An 18,117-nucleotide genomic window follows, 5' to 3' on the forward strand; every position below is an offset into this window, starting at 1 on the left:
GGCTCATGTCTCGTTTAACTTTACTGTCTCCCGAACCAGCTTCCTTTGACTTCCCGACTGTTTTAGTCTCGACAAGTGTTTGGTGTTCCCGTTTTAACCTTACCAGCTCTTGTTCCAACTGCTCTACTCTTTTTTCCATCTTATTTATCGCACTTTTCAGAGCTTCCTGCCAGTTATTAGTCTATACTTTAGAAACAGTTATCCCTAATTACTACCTTCGTGCCACAAGAAATCGGAAAAAAAAACACAGAACTTGTTATTACAGTGGTAAATTAACTAACTTTTGCTTTATTTAATTTATTATTAATTAAATTAATAATTAATTAATAAATTATTGAATTTAATTAGTCTATTATTAATTAAGTTTATTCAATTTGAATAAACTTGAAAAGAATCTTCCCCTTTTTAATTCAATTTGCTTATTGTGTCCAATAAGTGTGCTGTAGCACGAAATAAGTACGTGCATCTACTTGGTACTTATAGCCCTTAGCAACAAGAACGATGCTAGTCGTTCAAGGTCACCGCCACTAGCGCACCTTTCACGTATTAGTAATTAATTCACCTGAATTATTACACTGTGTTACTTAATTATTAATTGTGTTTTACTCTTTAAATGCTATCACCTTAAGCTAATTTACACATACATACATACTAATTTACACATACATACATTCTAATACCACATAAATTGTTTTTTTTGTTTTTTTTTCACACAAAAAAAATAAAAACCGCTACACCTGACACCACTTGTAGGGAGGGGGAAGGTAAGTAAGGAAACCAACGTAAACGAAAAGAAAAACAAAACTTTATTATAAATAAAAGAAATCTCTATACACACATACGTATTAATAGTAAATAAGAATAGTCTCTCCCAACCAGGTTGACACCACGACGAACGTGACGAACTTCCGGCTCGCAGGTAGTGCACAGCGCAATACTACTCCCTTTAGCTTGTCTCTAGCCCACGCTCTAGGCCACACTGACTCGGGCTATACTAGGGGCTCCCCGTTTCGGCGTTCGGCCGTCCTCGCCCATTTCCGCTCTCTCTACACTTGCATTATGCTTTATTCATTTTTTTCTAGTGTTAATTATTTTTTTGATGTCTCTTCATTCTTATATCGGATTTATTTTTATTTATTTATTTATCTATTTACCAGTAGTCAACGTAGTTCGCTACCTTGGGCTTTACCATGTCAGAAGACTTACATGGAACCCTCATACTCGACTTAAGTTAACAGAACTCAACAGACGCTTCCGACAACTGAAAAGACTACTCGACAACGGATCAAAACTCACTCTGGACAACAAAAAACTTGTATATGTAAGTATATTAAAGCCAGTTGGGCTTATGGCATCGAACTGTGGGATTCAACCAAATGCTCAAATCTGCAAAGGATCCAGTCCTTGAAGTCTAAAATTCTTCGCTCTTTTAGTAAACGCTCCTTTCTACGTCACCAATCAAACCTTGAACTTTCCTTTCGTCACCCAAGTTGCAAAAACACGTTACAGAAAATTCCATCTTAATATTCAAACACACCACAATCCACTTATATAACAACTATCTCCAGAACATTTCCAGGCAACACTTTCAGACGTCTTAAAAGACAGTGGCCTCGCGATCTCCTCTCTGATGAAGAGAGTCAGTAGAATTTAGAATGTTATTGGAGAGTTACCGCTGGGTATTGTAGGGGTAGTGAACCCCCCACAACTCATCCACTCTAGCGTAGGGGTAGTGAAACCCCACCACTCATCCACTCTAGCCAGAGGGAGAGGTTCAGCCCCCTTGGCACACAGAGAAGGGAGGCTCGACGAAGGTATATGAGAAGAAGAGGAAAGTCAAAGAAGAAGAATAGATTCGAGATTCAACTGGGATTCAATTCAGTGATAGATCATATTGATATTGCGTGACATATTCAGTTCGAAGTTTCTGCTCAAAGTCTTACACTTCAGTTGTACACATCGTTTAGCCACGTCAGTCAGTCTGTTCGGTTCTTGTGTAAAGTATACAGTCCTTGGCAGTCAGTCACATACAAATATAATATCTTATACCGATACTAAAAGTGTTATTTATCAATCAACATCAACAACCTACAACTCCCTCAACAATTACATTGGTGGCAGCGCTATCGAAACCCAGCCATTAAAAGGTAAGATAAATTTTTCATTCATTTTTCTATTATTCATTCTAATTTTATCTTTTAATTTACACTATTTTAAATTTATTTGCACGTTTCATATTTTTATTAATTTCGACTTACTTCTTATGAAAAGAGCCGAAATTATTCAGACATTAAAACATCATAAACTTCCTACTAGTGGCAATTTATTAATATTAAAAGAAAGACTATCAACAATCATGTACACAATCGATGGGCAACAAAAATCTGCTGATCAAGCAATCGAGTATTTATTAAATAAAATTAATTCATCCAACACAGTTAACATCCGCAACTTACAGTTAATAAATAACCTACCGGTATTTGATGGAGCACATAATAGCGACATCAATTCGTTCATAGAACAAATTAATAATTATAGTACGATTTCGGGATGGTCAGAAGCCGACAAACTGGAAATTCTAATTTTAAAATTAACGGGTGCAGCAAAAATTTTCTTTGACACTTTTAAAACGCAGTGTACAAAGGATAACGTCATTTTATCATACCGACTAGCAACGGACAGTCTAATTGCCAGATTTCAAAAAGAAAAAACGCCCGTGGTATTGTTGCAGCAAATAACGAGCTTGCAACAAAATCCATCAGAAACTCTGGAAGCTTTTGCTGACAGAATAAAGCATATTTCCACATCGCTCTTATTTAAAGCTCAACAGAATCCTTTACAAACGCTACAAAATCTCGTAGAAAAATTAACAACAGACGCCTTCATAAAATCACTTCCAAGTTCCATGAAGGCCCAAGTCCAAATTAAACTCCCCAAAAACCTTGATGAGGCTCAAACTTATGCAACAGCCCTCAGGGACATACAAAGTGCAGAACCTCAAGGTTCGATATTTGCCATTAAAAAGGCAGATTCGCCAATACAGTCTTCTGACAAACCGCCATCGCCATGCAAACATTGTTCCGGCGTCCATTGGAACTCGGAATGCACACAAAAATTTCAAGTTGTGAAAAATAAGAGAAGGAGAGTTTCTATTTCTAAACCACCTTCGCCTTGTAAATTTTGTCAAGGCAACCACTGGAACCGCGACTGCAACAACAAAAATAATAATTTTAATAATAATAAACAAGCGCGTACTAATTTTGGCAAAAAGCCACAATTTAAGCCAGACCATCGTACCTTCAGGCAAAGTAGGCCCTATTTCAAACAACAAATGCCCAACAATAATACTAATAGTACTAATAACAGCAATAATAATAACAAATTTAATACTGGCAATACGTCGAATAGATGGGTTCCGCCAACATGCCAGATATGTGAAAAACGGGGCCATACTGCAAAGGCATGCTGGTTCAATAATTCAACAAACGATTAGGCGCTCAACCGTTTTCACGAACGGCTACCACGGTCTTGATCCCGGCACTCAACGATTCAAATAATTTAATAACATTTTCGGAAAATTTAAACAAATTTTCCTGGTGTTGGGAGGAGACAATACTCTAGTCCAAGGAAAAATTTCAAAATTTAAATTCAAAAACAAAAAATAAACATTTTAATTAAAAAAAATTTTTAAATAAATTCAACATGATATCTCAGTAAATACACCCGGGCCAGGCATTAACAATTTTAGGTTAAACACTTTATTTATTTAAACATCGAATTTTATGAAATTTTATACAAAGCATTACTAAAACATTTCCTATTTTAGATACCAGCAAAAGGAGTCATAAAGAGAATTGTTACTAATAGATTTCTTATTTTAGAAAAACAACAATACGGGAATTTAACAAACTGTACAATGCTAGAATTTATTACAGGATTAAAATACTGGAGAAATTATAAAAATTGAATACAACTTCCACAGCATTGTCTCAACGCCGACAAAACAGGTAAAAACCCTTAATTCTTAGATATATTTCATTGACTTGCTTCTTGTTAATAGAATAAAAACGCCGACAAAAAGGGTGAAATAACAATAAGCATAGCCCCTTACAAACATTAGGAAGGAATTCCAGCCACATTCAATAGGAAAGGATTTTCCCAGGTCAATTGGGAAATTGTAATCTTCAAGGAATTGCCGATCAATGGAAGTACTAATAAAAGGAGATATCTTTCTGCACCTGGTAACAACCCAGTTTGTTATACTTACTACTTTCACTTTTAATTGTTCTTTGTCGCATGTACCTTGAAGGGTGATTAAAATCAACACCCCAACTAAATAATTTTCTTTCAAATGGCCATATACATTTATATATATATAATGCTATTATAATACTTGTTTACCACTAACAAAATATTCGCTTAATCTATCTAGCTTTAGCACTTCGAATTCTGTCGACATAATCTGCAGACATTCATCGAACTTCGAATTATTAATTAATATGCAGACATTCATCGAACTTCGAATTATTAATTAATTATGCAGACATTCATCGAACTTCGAATTATTAATTAATTATGCAAACATTCATCGAACTTCGAATTATTAATTAATTATTTATGAGCTCACACCCACTTCTCCTTACGGCCGTATCCTAGCTACGCATTCCCCTAGCTGCGCATTCCTACATTCCTGCTCGCAAGAAATCGATTTCGCCCACTAGTTATAGATTAATATTAAGTTTACATAAATTAAGTAACGTTTCTATCAAGGCCTTCTTCGTATACTACCATCGATCAAAGTTATAACAATTTAAATTGAAAACGACGTCAACGAAAATATACATCATATGATTTTAAACTAATCGACGGAAAATAAGTTTAATCGACGAATATATTAATCACAAAATTTTATCAAAAAAAAAAAAAAAAAAAAAAAAAAATTATATATTTTATTATATCATGTCCATATATAAATCATATTATATCATCAAATCAATTATGTCATTTTCTATCAATTATTTTAAGTATGTATTAATTTTTAAATTTTACTCTGCATCTTTTTACATCACATTTGTTTATTAATTATCTAGTTCTGTAATTGTCATCACAAATCTTTCTAATCATTATTGTACCTTAGATTTAGTCAAATTTTATTCAAATTTTTAAATTTCTAATTGTATATCGAAAATGAATATTCATACTCAACCGAAAATGCTTATTTAATCAAAAACAGAAACAAAAAAAAAAAAAAAAAAAAAAAAAAAAATTATTTAATCATTATTTTGCTTTTTATAATTGTTAGTATATAAATTCAATATATGTAAATGAAGAATTATTAATCAATTCTTATCCATACTTGCAAAATGAAATCAATCTCAGCAATCTGTCAATTATATGATAAAGAGGCTAATCTTGCTAAACTAAACACATGCTGTACAACAAACAATGTTCATTCTCTTTCTTCATAATATGTTTAACAATAAACGTCAAAACAGCATGAATCGAATTGTCATCTAAAATCCAAATGAATACATGATGCACATAATCAAAAATTATTTGTATTCTCAACGAAATTGTAATATCATTTACAGCAAAACTCTTGTATATATAATTTTTATTCTTACATGATACTTAGTAATGGATTTACCAAGTATTTCAATACAAAAAAATTGGAAATAATTAATTTAATAAATGTATGTAAATTTTCCATGGCATCTGGATTACGAATGTAAATAATTAATGGATCTCTTAATATTTCTGAAACAAGTGCAGATCCAATATTATGTATTTAAATCATTTTCTTTTTATGTCATTAACCAACCATGTAAATATTGTTCTTTCAATGTACATATTTTAAATTACTGCCAAAGACTGCTCCAAATTTTAAATTCTCTATAACAGACATGACAATTCTGGCTCTCATAAAAACAGCATGCTAGTCGCATATCACTAGCCAAAAATGCTATAAATTTAGCAGCATCAACAACAGCATTCAGCCAAGCTACCAACGCTAATTTTTCGCCAGCATTCAGCCAAGCTACCAACGCTAATTTTTCGCCAACGAAAAATTACTTCAGGAGGGGGGATGATGTAGGGGTAGTGAACCCCCCACAACTCATCCACTCTAGCGTAGGGGTAGTGAAACCCCACCACTCATCCACTCTAGCCAGAGGGAGAGGTTCAGCCCCCTTGGCACACAGAGAAGGGAGGCTCGACGAAGGTATATAAGAAGAAGAGGAAAGTCAAAGAAGAAGAATAGATTCGAGATTCAACTGGGATTCAATTCAGTGATAGATCATATTGATATTGCGTGACATATTCAGTTCGAAGTTTCTGCTCAAAGTCTTACACTTCAGTTGTACACATCGTTTAGCCACGTCAGTCAGTCTGTTCGGTTCTTGTGTAAAGTATACAGTCCTTGGCAGTCAGTCACATACAAATATAATATCTTATACCGATACTAAAAGTGTTATTTATCAATCAACGTCTACAACAACAAACAACTCTCTCCTCAACAATTACAGTATCTTTTCCCCTCTATGTGTGAATGTTGCTTATTGTTACCCTTGTTGCTTATAACGCAATGCGTTGATTTTAACTAAATAAATGATTTAAAAAAATATTTTTTTTTCCTTTTGAAAAAATAATTTCAAAATAATGTATTAAAAGTTCCCGTAGGAACACTAGCAGACGGCTGACGCCATTGCTATGTATATGTACATGTTTGTAAAAAATCTTTGCAAAATAAATATTAATTTTTTTTTTTTTTTTTTTTTTTTTTTTTTGGCGCATCAACAGCTGAGGTCATTAGCGCCCGGAGCTTTTTCCAGTGCACTGCCGGCCTCCGGACAGTGTTCTCTCGTTACAGACAACACTGTCCATCACCGGACAGTGAGCTATATGAAGCTCCTAGGAAGAGAAAATCTAAGGGTCAGCTGCTGGATTCGAACCCGGGACCTCCGCGTGGGAGTCCAGTATGCTAACCTCATAGCTAATCCCTTCCCTCTACCTTAACAAAAACTTACAGTTTAAAATGTTAAGTATAAGGGTTGATTAAACGCCAAAAGGTACACAAATCAGCGAGTACCCAACATTTCATTAATACTTCATTAATAGTTAAGTAATTCTACTGCATTAATTTTCATTAATAAGTTATTTTTTAGAATTTATTAGATGTCACAGACCCTTATGCTGGCCATTTTCGTCTACAAAATATATGTTCAAGTAGCACTGTAGATTGACTGTAATATCTAGTTATCTATAATAATAAAACTATTAATTACAGGTTAAAAAGAAAAACGTTACAAAAAATAAAAAAAAATTATGAGGCTAAAAAATTCAAAAACTTTTTTTTATAAAAAACTTACACCAATGATTTTGTTTATTTTATTTATTTATTTTTATATTTAAATAAAAATCGTCGGTTTAAGTTCATTCTTCGATTAAAGTAATTGTTATTTTATGAAGTAGTCAAACGTTTGTAATAATAGGTAATAATTATCTGGCTTTATCGCAAATAATATAGTTTTCTTCAATTACATTCTCAATCTAGGTATTCATCCCACAATGTTGTATATATGTAATATAAAGTAAATAAGATATGCATATTTTTAGGGCAGCTAATTATTCCAGTATTTTACGATAAGTAAAATTAGGGGGACTAAATTAAATTACAATTGAGAAATGAATAATTGTTGTTGAATAATCTACTTGTTATTATCTGTGTGTTATTTGTGCTCACGAATATTTCGGTAAGACGAATTCAAGACAGTAGCCTACTCTAACTTTGTCTTTTTCTACTTTAACATGCATGTACATATTTATGTGATTTATCATAATTATAACAAAAAAATATTATAAATGAAGTGGCCAGCATAAGGGTCTGTGACATCTAATAAATTCTAAAAAATAACTTATTAATGAAAATTAATGCAGTAGAATTACTTAACTATTAATGAAGTATTAATGAAATGTTGGGTACTCGCTGATTTGTGTACCTTTTGGCGTTTAATCAACCCTTATACTTAACATTTTAAACTGTAAGTTTTTGTTAAGGAGATTTTTGTACCTTTTGGATAGATTTTCCTTTTTGTCTATTTTACAAAGTTACATATCTGCTTTACAGATTTTTTTAAAATTTGGAATAAACAATTCTATCATTATAATTTGATAAGGTGTTAAGTCGGAACCGTAACTACCAATGGAGAGATCTTTTTAAAGAATGATTATAGTTGCGTTCCCCCAAACCATCCTCAATAACAATTTTTTTGAAAAAGCGTTTTGAATAACATAGGAAGGTATTTGTACGTAAATAGCAAAATTAAACTGCGATTTCAGTACTTCCTTTTAAGAAGAGTAAGAAAAATAAACTACGATTGCAGTACTTCTTCCTAAAAGGCAAATAGGCAAAGATCTTTTAATCGAACGACAATTCATTGATTTAAATCGGTTCACTCATTGATAATTTAAATGATTGCAGTACTTCCTCTTAGTAGGTGCAAGAGCATCAGCAACGTAGAGCAGCTTTAACCACTTATTCGAGCTGAATTTTATCAAAATCGGACTAAGCGTTATAGAAATATTGGTAATAATAGTTTTAGAAAGGGCCTTATTTGGGTGGGGCAAACTCCCCTCCTTATGAGGCACGGCGTCGAGACTTTTAAAGTGCAAATCTGTACAAAATTTCGATTCGAATGACCCTTCATTCATGCAAATCGGTTCACGAGTCGATAATTTGCAACGATTGCTATACTTCCCCTTAAAAAGTGTAAGAGCTGATCGTCGCTTTAATGTTACGTAGGGGAGCCCTAACCCTATCACCCTACCATATTTTATCAAAATCGGGCCAAGATTTACAGAGTAATTAGTAATAATAATTTTGGAGGTGGCCTTACATAAAGGGGGCTAACTCCTCTCCCATTCGATGTACAGCATCGAGACCCCCAAAAGGCACATCTACATAAAATTCCGAATCGAATGACACCTCATTTATGAAAATCGGTTCACGCGTTTAGGCGCTACGTTGTTTACAAAAAAGGTAACAAGAAGAAGAAGAAGAAGAAGAAGAAGAAGAAGAAGAAGAACAAGAACATTTTTTGAAAAAGCCGTTTTTGCTCATTTTTGGCAACTTTTTTCTCGAAACCTATTAGATCTGGGTTGTTACAAAAAAATTACAGTTATAAAGGAGGGTTTGCCCTATAATTTAAAGAAAATTTGGGAATTTTATCTTTTATAGAAAAAGAGAAAAAAATTGTCAAAGTTGGGTGTTTTTCAACGTTGCGCTTTTTCGTGCAGTTTTTGATGATCAACCCTTATACAACTGTCCTACCGGACAGTTTTAATTAATATTATTATTATCATTTTGAAAGTTGCAAAGAATTTAGCAAAGATAATTAAACCGTAATTTCATTTCTTGAAACCTATTTGTTCTACAAAGAATATTACTTTATAAGGAGTAAGAAAAATAAACTACGATTGCAGTACTTCTTCCTAAAAGGCAAATAGGCAAAGATCTTTTAATCGAACGACAATTCATTGATTTAAATCGGTTCACTCATTGTTAAGAGGAGTTTCCTAATGTTTCCTTTGAAAGTATTAGTAACAGTATTAAAAATTGGGTGAAAAATTAATCCGTTCGAATTATTTAATATGATCATATTCCAGTATTTTTAATGGAATTATAAACACAAATATATTTGAACTACATTATTAATTACATACAAAGCACTTAAGAAATAGAAGCGAATTAGTAAACAGTGAGATTCTTGACAATACAAGGTGTGGCTATTAAATAACGAGACTATTGCTGTAAAACATATTATTTTAAATTTAAACATATTTAGTTATTATCACCCCTCCCCTGTCCCTAAAACGCTCCATGCGAATTTACCATTGTTCGAAACCGTGCAGGAAGTCTTTTTCTGTGAGCTCCTGCATGACGCGTGCAGCTTTTTCTTTCACAGCTACAACGGACTGAAATCGTGTTCCTTTTAATGCAGATTTGACTTTGGGGAACAGATAAAAGTCACATGGGGCCAGATCAGGCGAGTAAGGCGGATGGCCCAAAACTGGGATGTTGTACTCGGCTAGAAACGTCTTGACAGACAATGCAGCGTGAGCCGGCGCGTTGTCTTGATGGAGAACCCGTGACTTGTTCTTTCACAAAACGGGCCGTTTTTCCTTACTCTTTCACGAAGTTAAGCAAGCACCTCACGGTAGTAACTAATGCTGATTAATTATAATCGATCTTTTCATCCGTTTTGGATGTGGAAGGGCGACCTGGGCGGTCATCATCTCCGACGTCTTCTCGGTGATTTCGGAAACGCTTGAACCACTCAAAAACTCGCGCAAGTGATTAATATTCATCGCCATAAACTTATTTTAATAAAAGATAAGTTTCAGTAGCGGTTTTATCAAATTTAATTGTGAAATTTCACGACAATTCGTTGCTCTACTACATGTGTAGTATCATGTTTTCGGCAAAACGAAACTAACACCTCTTACACAAACGACGGTTCCGGTCAGACAGATTTCTCTACAAACACGTGAGACACTGCAATCGAAAGAGAAGGCTTTATGCTGCACAGCTGTTGGTCGTTAGGATTTGGCACATGCATAGTTCTTCTGTAGCAGCATCAGTCTCCTTATTTAATAACCACACCTCATAGAGGCAAAACTAAAGAAAACTCAAGGAAATACCCAAAGAGGAGTATGAGGAAATACCCAAAAACAAACAAAAAATTAGCTAAATACTAAGCGAATTCAGAAAGAATGAGTGCTAGAAACTGATGAGCAATAGCCACTATACCGAAGACAATACATTAGCTAAAATTGACACATATCCTAAATCCTTAACAAAAACTTACAGTTTAAAAAGTTAAGTATAAGGGTTGATTAAACGCCAAAAGGTACACAAATCAGCAAGTACCCAACATTTCATTAATACTTCATTGATATTATTTAAGTAATTTTACCGCATTAATTTTCATTAATATTTTTTAAGAATTTATTAGATGTCACAGACCCTTATGCTGGCCATTTTCATCTACAAAATATTTGTTCAAGTAGCACACCATTTAACTTAGATTGACTGTAATATCTATTTATCTATAATAATCAAACTATTGATTACAGGTGAAAAAGAAAACGTTATAAAAAATAAAAAAATATGAGGCTAAAAAATGCATAAATTTTTTTAAAAATTGCTTACACCAACATACATCAATGATTTTGTTTATTTTATTTATTTATTTTATTTTTAAATAAAAATCGTCGGTTTAAGTTCATAATTCGATTAAAGTAATTGTTACTTTATGTAGTAGTCAATCTGGCTTTATCGTAAATAATATAGTTTTCTTCAATTACATTCTCCATCTAGGTGTTCTTCCCACAATGTTGTGTATATGTAATATAAAAACAGTTTAAAATGTTAAGTATAAGGGTTGATTAAACGCCAAAAGGTACACAAATCAGCGAGTACCCAACATTTCATTAATACTTCATTAATAGTCAAGTAATTCTACTGCATTAATTTTCATTAATAAGTTATTTTTTAGAATTTATTAGATGTCACAGACCCTTATGCTAGCCATTTTCGTCTACAAAATATATGTTCAAGTAGCACTGTAGATTGACTGTAATATCTAGTTATTTATAATAATCAAACTATTAATTACAGGTTAAAAAGAAAAAAAAATATGAGGCTAAAAAATTCAAAACTTTTTTTTATAAAAAACTTACATTAATGATTTTATTTTATTTATTTATTTTTATTTTTAAATAAAAATCGTCGGTTTAAGTTCATTCTTCGATTAAAGTAATTGTTATTGTATGAAGTAGTCAAACGTTTATAATAATAGGTAATAATTATCTGGCTTTATCGCAAATAATATAGTTTTCTTCAATTACATTCTCAATCTAGGTATTCATCCCACAATGTTGTATATATGTAATATAAAGTAAATAAGATATGCATATTTTTAGGATAGCTAATTATTTCAGGATTTTACTATAAGTAAAATTAGGGGGACTAAATTAAATTACAATTGAGAAATGAATAATTGTTGTTGAATAATCTACTTGTTATTATCTGTGTATTATTTGTGCTCACGAATATTTCGGTAAGACGAATTCAAGACAGTAGCCTACTCTAACTTTGTCTTTTTCTACTTTAACATGCATGTACGTATATATGTGATTTATCATAATTATAACAAAAAAATATTATAAATGAAGTGGCCAGCATAAGGGTCTGTGACATCTAATAAATTCTAAAAAATATTAATGACAAGTTAATGCAGCAAAATTACTTAAATTATATCAACTAAGCTTGAATGAAATGTTGGGTACTTGCTGATTTGTGTACCTTTTGGCGTTTAATCAACCCTTATACTTAACTTTTTAAACTGTAAGTTTTTGTTAAGGAGATTTTTGTACCTTTTGGATAGATTTTCATTTTTGTCTATTTTGCTAAGTTACATATCTGCTTTACTGTTTTTTTTAAATTTGGAATAAGCAATTCTAACATTATAACCTGATAAGGTGTTAAGTAGGAACCGTAACTACCACTGGAGAGATCTTTTTAAAGAATGATTATAGTTGCGGTCCCCAAACCATCCTCAATAACAATTTTTTTGAGAAAGCCTTTTTATATAAAATAGGAAGGTATTTGTACGTAAAAAGCAAATTTAAACTGCGATTTCAGACCTTCCTTTTAAGAGGAGTAAGAAAAATAAACGGGCGATTACAGTACTTCTCCCTAAAAGGCAAAGAGGCAAAGATTTTGAATCGAACGACAATTCATTAATGTAAATAGGTTCACCCATTGATAATTTTAACGATTTCAGTACTTTAATCACTTCTTCGTGCTAAATTTTATCAAAATCGGACAAAGCGTTATAGAAATATTGGTAATAATAGTTTTAGAAACGGCCTTACTTGGGTGGGGCAAACTCCCCTCCATATGAGGCATAGCGTCGAGACTTTTAAAGTGCAAATCTGTACAAAATTTCGATTCGAATGACACTTCATTCATGAAAATCGGTTCACGTGTCGATAATTTGAAACGATTGCTATACTTCCCCTTAACAAGTGTAAGAGCAGATCGTCGCTTTATTGTTAGGTAGGGGAGCCCTAACCCTATCATCCTACCAAATTTTATCAAAATCGGGCAAAGATTTACAGAGTAATTAGCGATAATACTTTTGGAGGGGGCCTTACATTAAGGGGGCTAACTCCTCTCCCATTCGATGCACAGGGCCGAGACCCCCAAAAGGCACATCTACATAAAATTCCCAATCGAATGTCACCTCATTCATGAAAATCGGTTCTCGCGTTTAGGCGCTACGTAGTTTACAAAAAAGGTAACAACAACAACAATAACAACAACAAGAAGAAGAAGAAGAAGAAGAAGAACAACAACAATTTCTGAAAATGCCGTTTTTGCTCATTTTCGGCAACTTTTTTCTCAAAATCTATTAGGTCTGGGGGTTGCAAAAAAATTACAGTTATAAAGGAGGGTTTGCCCTATATTTTAAAGAAAATTTGGGAATTTTATCTTTTATAGAAAAAGAGAAAAAAATTGTCAAAGTTGGGTGTTTTTTAACGTTACGCTTTTTCGTGCACTTTTTGACGATCAATCCTTATACAACTGTCCTACCGGACAGTTTTAATAAACGTTTGACTACTACATAAAGTAACAATTACTTTAATCGAAGAATGAACTTAAACCAACGATTTTTATTTAAAAATAAAAATAAATAAATGAAATCATTGATGAATGTTGGTGTAAGCATTTTTTTTAAAAAGTTTTTGAATTTTTTAGCCTCATATTTTTTTTTTTTTTTAATAGTTTTTTTTTTTAACCTGTGATTAATAGTTTGTTGATTAGATATTACAGTCAATCTAAGTTAAATGGTGTGCTACTTGAACAAATATTTTGTAGATGAAAATGGCCAGCATTAGGGTATGTGACATCTAATAAATTCTTAAAAAATATTAATGAAAATTAATGCGGTAAAATTACTTAAATAATATCAATGAAGTATTAATGAAATGTTGGGTGCTTGCTGATTTGTGTACCTTTTGGCGTTTAATCAACCCTTATACTTAACTTTTTAAACTGTAAGTTTTTGTTAAGGTTAGTAATAATAATTTTGGAGGGGGCCTTACATAAAGGGAGCTAACTCCTCTCCCATTCGATGTACATGGCCGAGACCCCCAAAAGGCACATCTACATAAAATTACGAATCGAATGACACCTCATTCATGAAAATCGGTTCACGCGTTTAGGCGCTACGTTGTTTACAATAAGGTAACAAGAACAAGAACAAGAACAACAACAACAACAACAACAACAACAACAACAACAACAACAACAACAACAACAACAACAACAACAACAACAACAACAACAAGAACATTTTTTGAAAAAGCCGTTTTTGCTCACTTTCGGCAACTTTTTTCTCGAAACTTATTAGATCTGGGTGATTGCAAAAAAATTACAGTTATAAAGGATGGTTTGGAGTAAGATTTAAAGAAAATTTGGGAATTTTATCTTTTATAGAAAAATAGAAAAAAATTGTCAAAGTTGGGTGTTTTTCAACGTTACACTTTTTCGTGCAGTTTTTGATGGTCAACCCTTATACAACTGTCCTACCGGACAGTTTTAATTAATAAACCTTAAATCAGTTTACTTCTTACAGCTTACTTCTTTAGCCCCCACCTTGTGCTTTCGAATCATTTTTAATTTATTTTAAATAAATAGTATATTATTTTTAGACAATCTATTTATTTTATTAAGGCTTAAGTCTCATCTATCACATGGTGTTTTGTCTTCACTCATCAATTAATGGAACCACTTTAGTTGCAACAGAGCAACAGGTAATTTCAGATTTGTGTACAGCAATGTCTTTTCTTGTTACTACGCCTACAACCTATGCAGTAAAATAATACTTCAATTAGATTACAATGCACAAGGACTATTCGGTTTGTTTATGGTTTTTGAGATCATATAACTTAGCCAATAGTCAACTGAAATTAAAAAACCTCTAATAGACAAATTTCATTGACATCGTGTCGAGTTGCTCATTCTGATGATCTCATCCAACTGTCTAAGTAACGTTTCTTTCAATTATTATGTACTTCTTATCAAGAGTTTCAGTTGATATTCTTTTTTGTTTGTCAGAATAACCAAAGGCAAAAGAAAATGAAGTTTCACCGGCGTTTAGATAATTTTTCAGGATAAAAGTCTGACCAGAACACTCACACAACATTTCTTTACCTCATTAATTACATTTCTGGAAATCTAATTGTTCTACAAAGAGGATTGCTTTATAATAAACTACTTGTTTCCTTTGAAAATAAAAGCCTATTCATTCGATCAACCAATTCTCTTCATTAGGAATTTTGTTTACGTAATAATATTTAATAGTTGATAACTTCATACATTACTATGAATTGATGTTTAGATTTTAAGGTCAATTTAGACCCTCAGAGGGCCTAAAAAGTTGCGGTAATGCATAATGCCAGAGTAGTGTGCCCAACAAAGCGTAGACGCACAAATAGTCGTAGTAATTGGGAAAAATCGTACACCAATGACAAGCGAAAAACTTAATTATTAGTCATATTTTTCTTTATTAGTTCCATTATTTCTCTTGCCTAAGTTCACCAGTCCTTACCCAACGGCATTACTCCTAAACGAAGCGGTCATCCAGACGATCTTCGACCACGTGATGCTTTGACCTAACAACGTTAGCACTGTTAGGTTTGACAGAAAGTTTCAGCCCTACACATATTGAGTATGTCCTAGTAGTTTGAAAGGCATGTATGACTGAAAGGTCTGCACTTTAGGGAAGCAAAAACTTCTTCCCTATACTGATAACTCAACCATTATACAGAGGCTCAAAAAAACAGAACTGGAGTGGTGCTCCAACTTAAAGGTGCACAAGAGTGTTTATGGAACGCGTGGAATAGACTTCAACTCCCCAAGGAATCTAATCCAAACTTAGTCCAAGTTTTAGTTTACTGAATTATGGTTAGAATGCATGGGGTTATTTTTCTTCACAAATGTAGCTGTTGAGTGAAAATTTAACCGCATTATCTTTCTTCCTAGCTTCTTTTTTTTAAAAAAAGTCTCATTTTTCCAATACTTAAGGTATTTTTGTTGATCAACATTAATTTTAAAATTTTTTTCAAGAAAATGTTATTAAATGTACTTCAGCTATTTGAAATGAGCAGCTCTCCTTTAGAGTTCAATATATTGTACGGTCCTAAGTCTTAACAGTCTTGGGGTACATGTATTGTTAGAATATCATGTTAGAAGAAAAATGAAAAACCTACCACCGGAATTACCACTTTTCTCAGAAAGTTGATTTTTCAATGTTTGTGATTTTTTAATCAGTATTTAATGGAAATATCGACTTGTGCGAATAATACAATTTTAAATGTAAAAGTGAGCTTGCTGAAGTAAAATTGAGGTTTCAATGCACAGCCGTCACTTAATTAATCACTCGTAATATTTACCTCATTTGATTGATTTACAACCAATAAGTGCCTCATTCCCAATCCGGCCATCAAAGAATATACTGTGGAGAATGACGTCTCCTGCAAATATTACGGAAATTAAATTTCGACTCTTAATTATTACACAAACTAGATATGTTAGATACTACTGTAGACATTAAGAAAATATCTGATGTGGGCACTTACAAGGTTTACTCTCAACTTAAATATTTAAATAAAAACCTTATACAACTGTACTACCGGACAGTTTTACTACTTCATAAATAAATAAATTTCTTCCAAAAAGGTAGTTGACTTCATTGTTATAAAAGTACACAATGATAAAATTGCCCTGTTGAAAGAAGCGTAACGTCTAGCTATTTTAAGCTAAGCTAGCATAAGCCAATTTTTTTATTAATATCCTTCTAATTCAGAGTTTCGTCATTTCACACTTAATATAATAAAACAAAAAATCATTAAGTATACTATATATCATCGCAGCCTCCGCGTGCGAGTGTGTGGAAAGGGCACCTCATACTGGTGTAACTGTGCTGTGAAAGTAGTTGCTATGTATATTAACCACAGCTGTGATTTTGTTTGTAAATGATTTTATTTAGGATTTTGTCAGTTAGAGTTGGCATTTGCTGGAATATAGACCAGGATTGAGAGTTTGTAGAAAAGCCAAGTTTCCCTCTTACTGACCTGCAACTTTTCTTGTCTGCGGCCCATGCGGCGTATGTATGTTTATTCATGTACTAAATAATTTATTAAGTAAATTTGTTCAGACTTATTGTTATTATAGCTTTGTTCAAGTAGTTTAGTTGACCTATCTGTCTGTGAGTGTGTGCGTGTGCTTGAGTGTGTGTAAGGTGCTCTCTATAGAAGTGTAGTTCGTACGAGGTAGCGGCTGGCCTACATTAGTGTCAGGAGTGGGATATCGTCGGAAACTCGTAACGTGCCGATTGCACAATTCTTATTAATAGTACTCTGGAATTATGGAAGAGGTGAAGGCACTAAAGGAGGAGGTGCGCTGGATGAGCTCCCAAAGGGTATCAGGAAGCTTGTCCTCTAATGAAGGGGAGGTTAAGCGAGATCTTTCCCTACAATCTTTAATCATGCCTTGGAGTGGGGACATATCAAACAGGCCTATTAATCAATTTTTGCAGAATTTTTCATTAGTGGCCGAAAGAGGCGGATGGTCAGAGGCGGATAAAATTATATCTCGTTTTAAACTAAAAGGGGCTGCAGCAGATTGGTTTGTCGACCGGAACTATCGCTACCCACGGCGACATTTGCGGACATGGTTGATGTGATTAGAACTCGCTTTGTGGGGGAGGCCACGCCTGAGCAAAGGCTGTTGGAGCTCAATTCCCTTGAACAGGTGTCGGGTGAACATGCGCGTCAGTTTCCAGATCGGTGTCGGAAAGTCGGGGAAAAAACATTGCCTATCACGGCATCAGTAGCTGAAGCAGGTTGGGCTAGGGCTCAGCTTGAAAGAATTCTTATGGCTGCCTATATAATAGGGCTCAAAGGGGAACCAAGCCGAAAGCTACAAAACGATCCCCCAAAAACTTTTCATGAAGCGGTGGCACGGGCTTCGCGTGTTGAGCAAGTGAG

The 18,117-nt window shown here is 33.3% G+C and overlaps 1 protein-coding gene across 4 annotated transcripts in view; it reads right to left on the bottom strand.

Annotated features, from left to right (window-relative positions):
• Positions 1-16,521: 16,521 nt before the first annotated feature.
• Positions 16,522-18,117, bottom strand: part of LOC141449349 (H(+)/Cl(-) exchange transporter 7-like) — a 75,199-nt gene continuing 73,603 nt past the window's right edge. For all 4 annotated transcript variants that reach the window (XM_074118715.1, XM_074118718.1, XM_074118714.1 and 1 more), the window contains one exon: positions 16,522-16,602. The gene's annotated coding sequence lies outside the window, so the exon portion shown is untranslated. The remainder of the gene's footprint in view (positions 16,603-18,117) is intronic.

This window comes from Rhodnius prolixus, unplaced genomic scaffold (genome assembly GCF_049639745.1).
Source record: "Rhodnius prolixus isolate KJV_2025 unplaced genomic scaffold, Rpr scaffold_2, whole genome shotgun sequence".
NCBI classification, from domain to species: Eukaryota; Metazoa; Arthropoda; class Insecta; order Hemiptera; family Reduviidae; genus Rhodnius; species Rhodnius prolixus.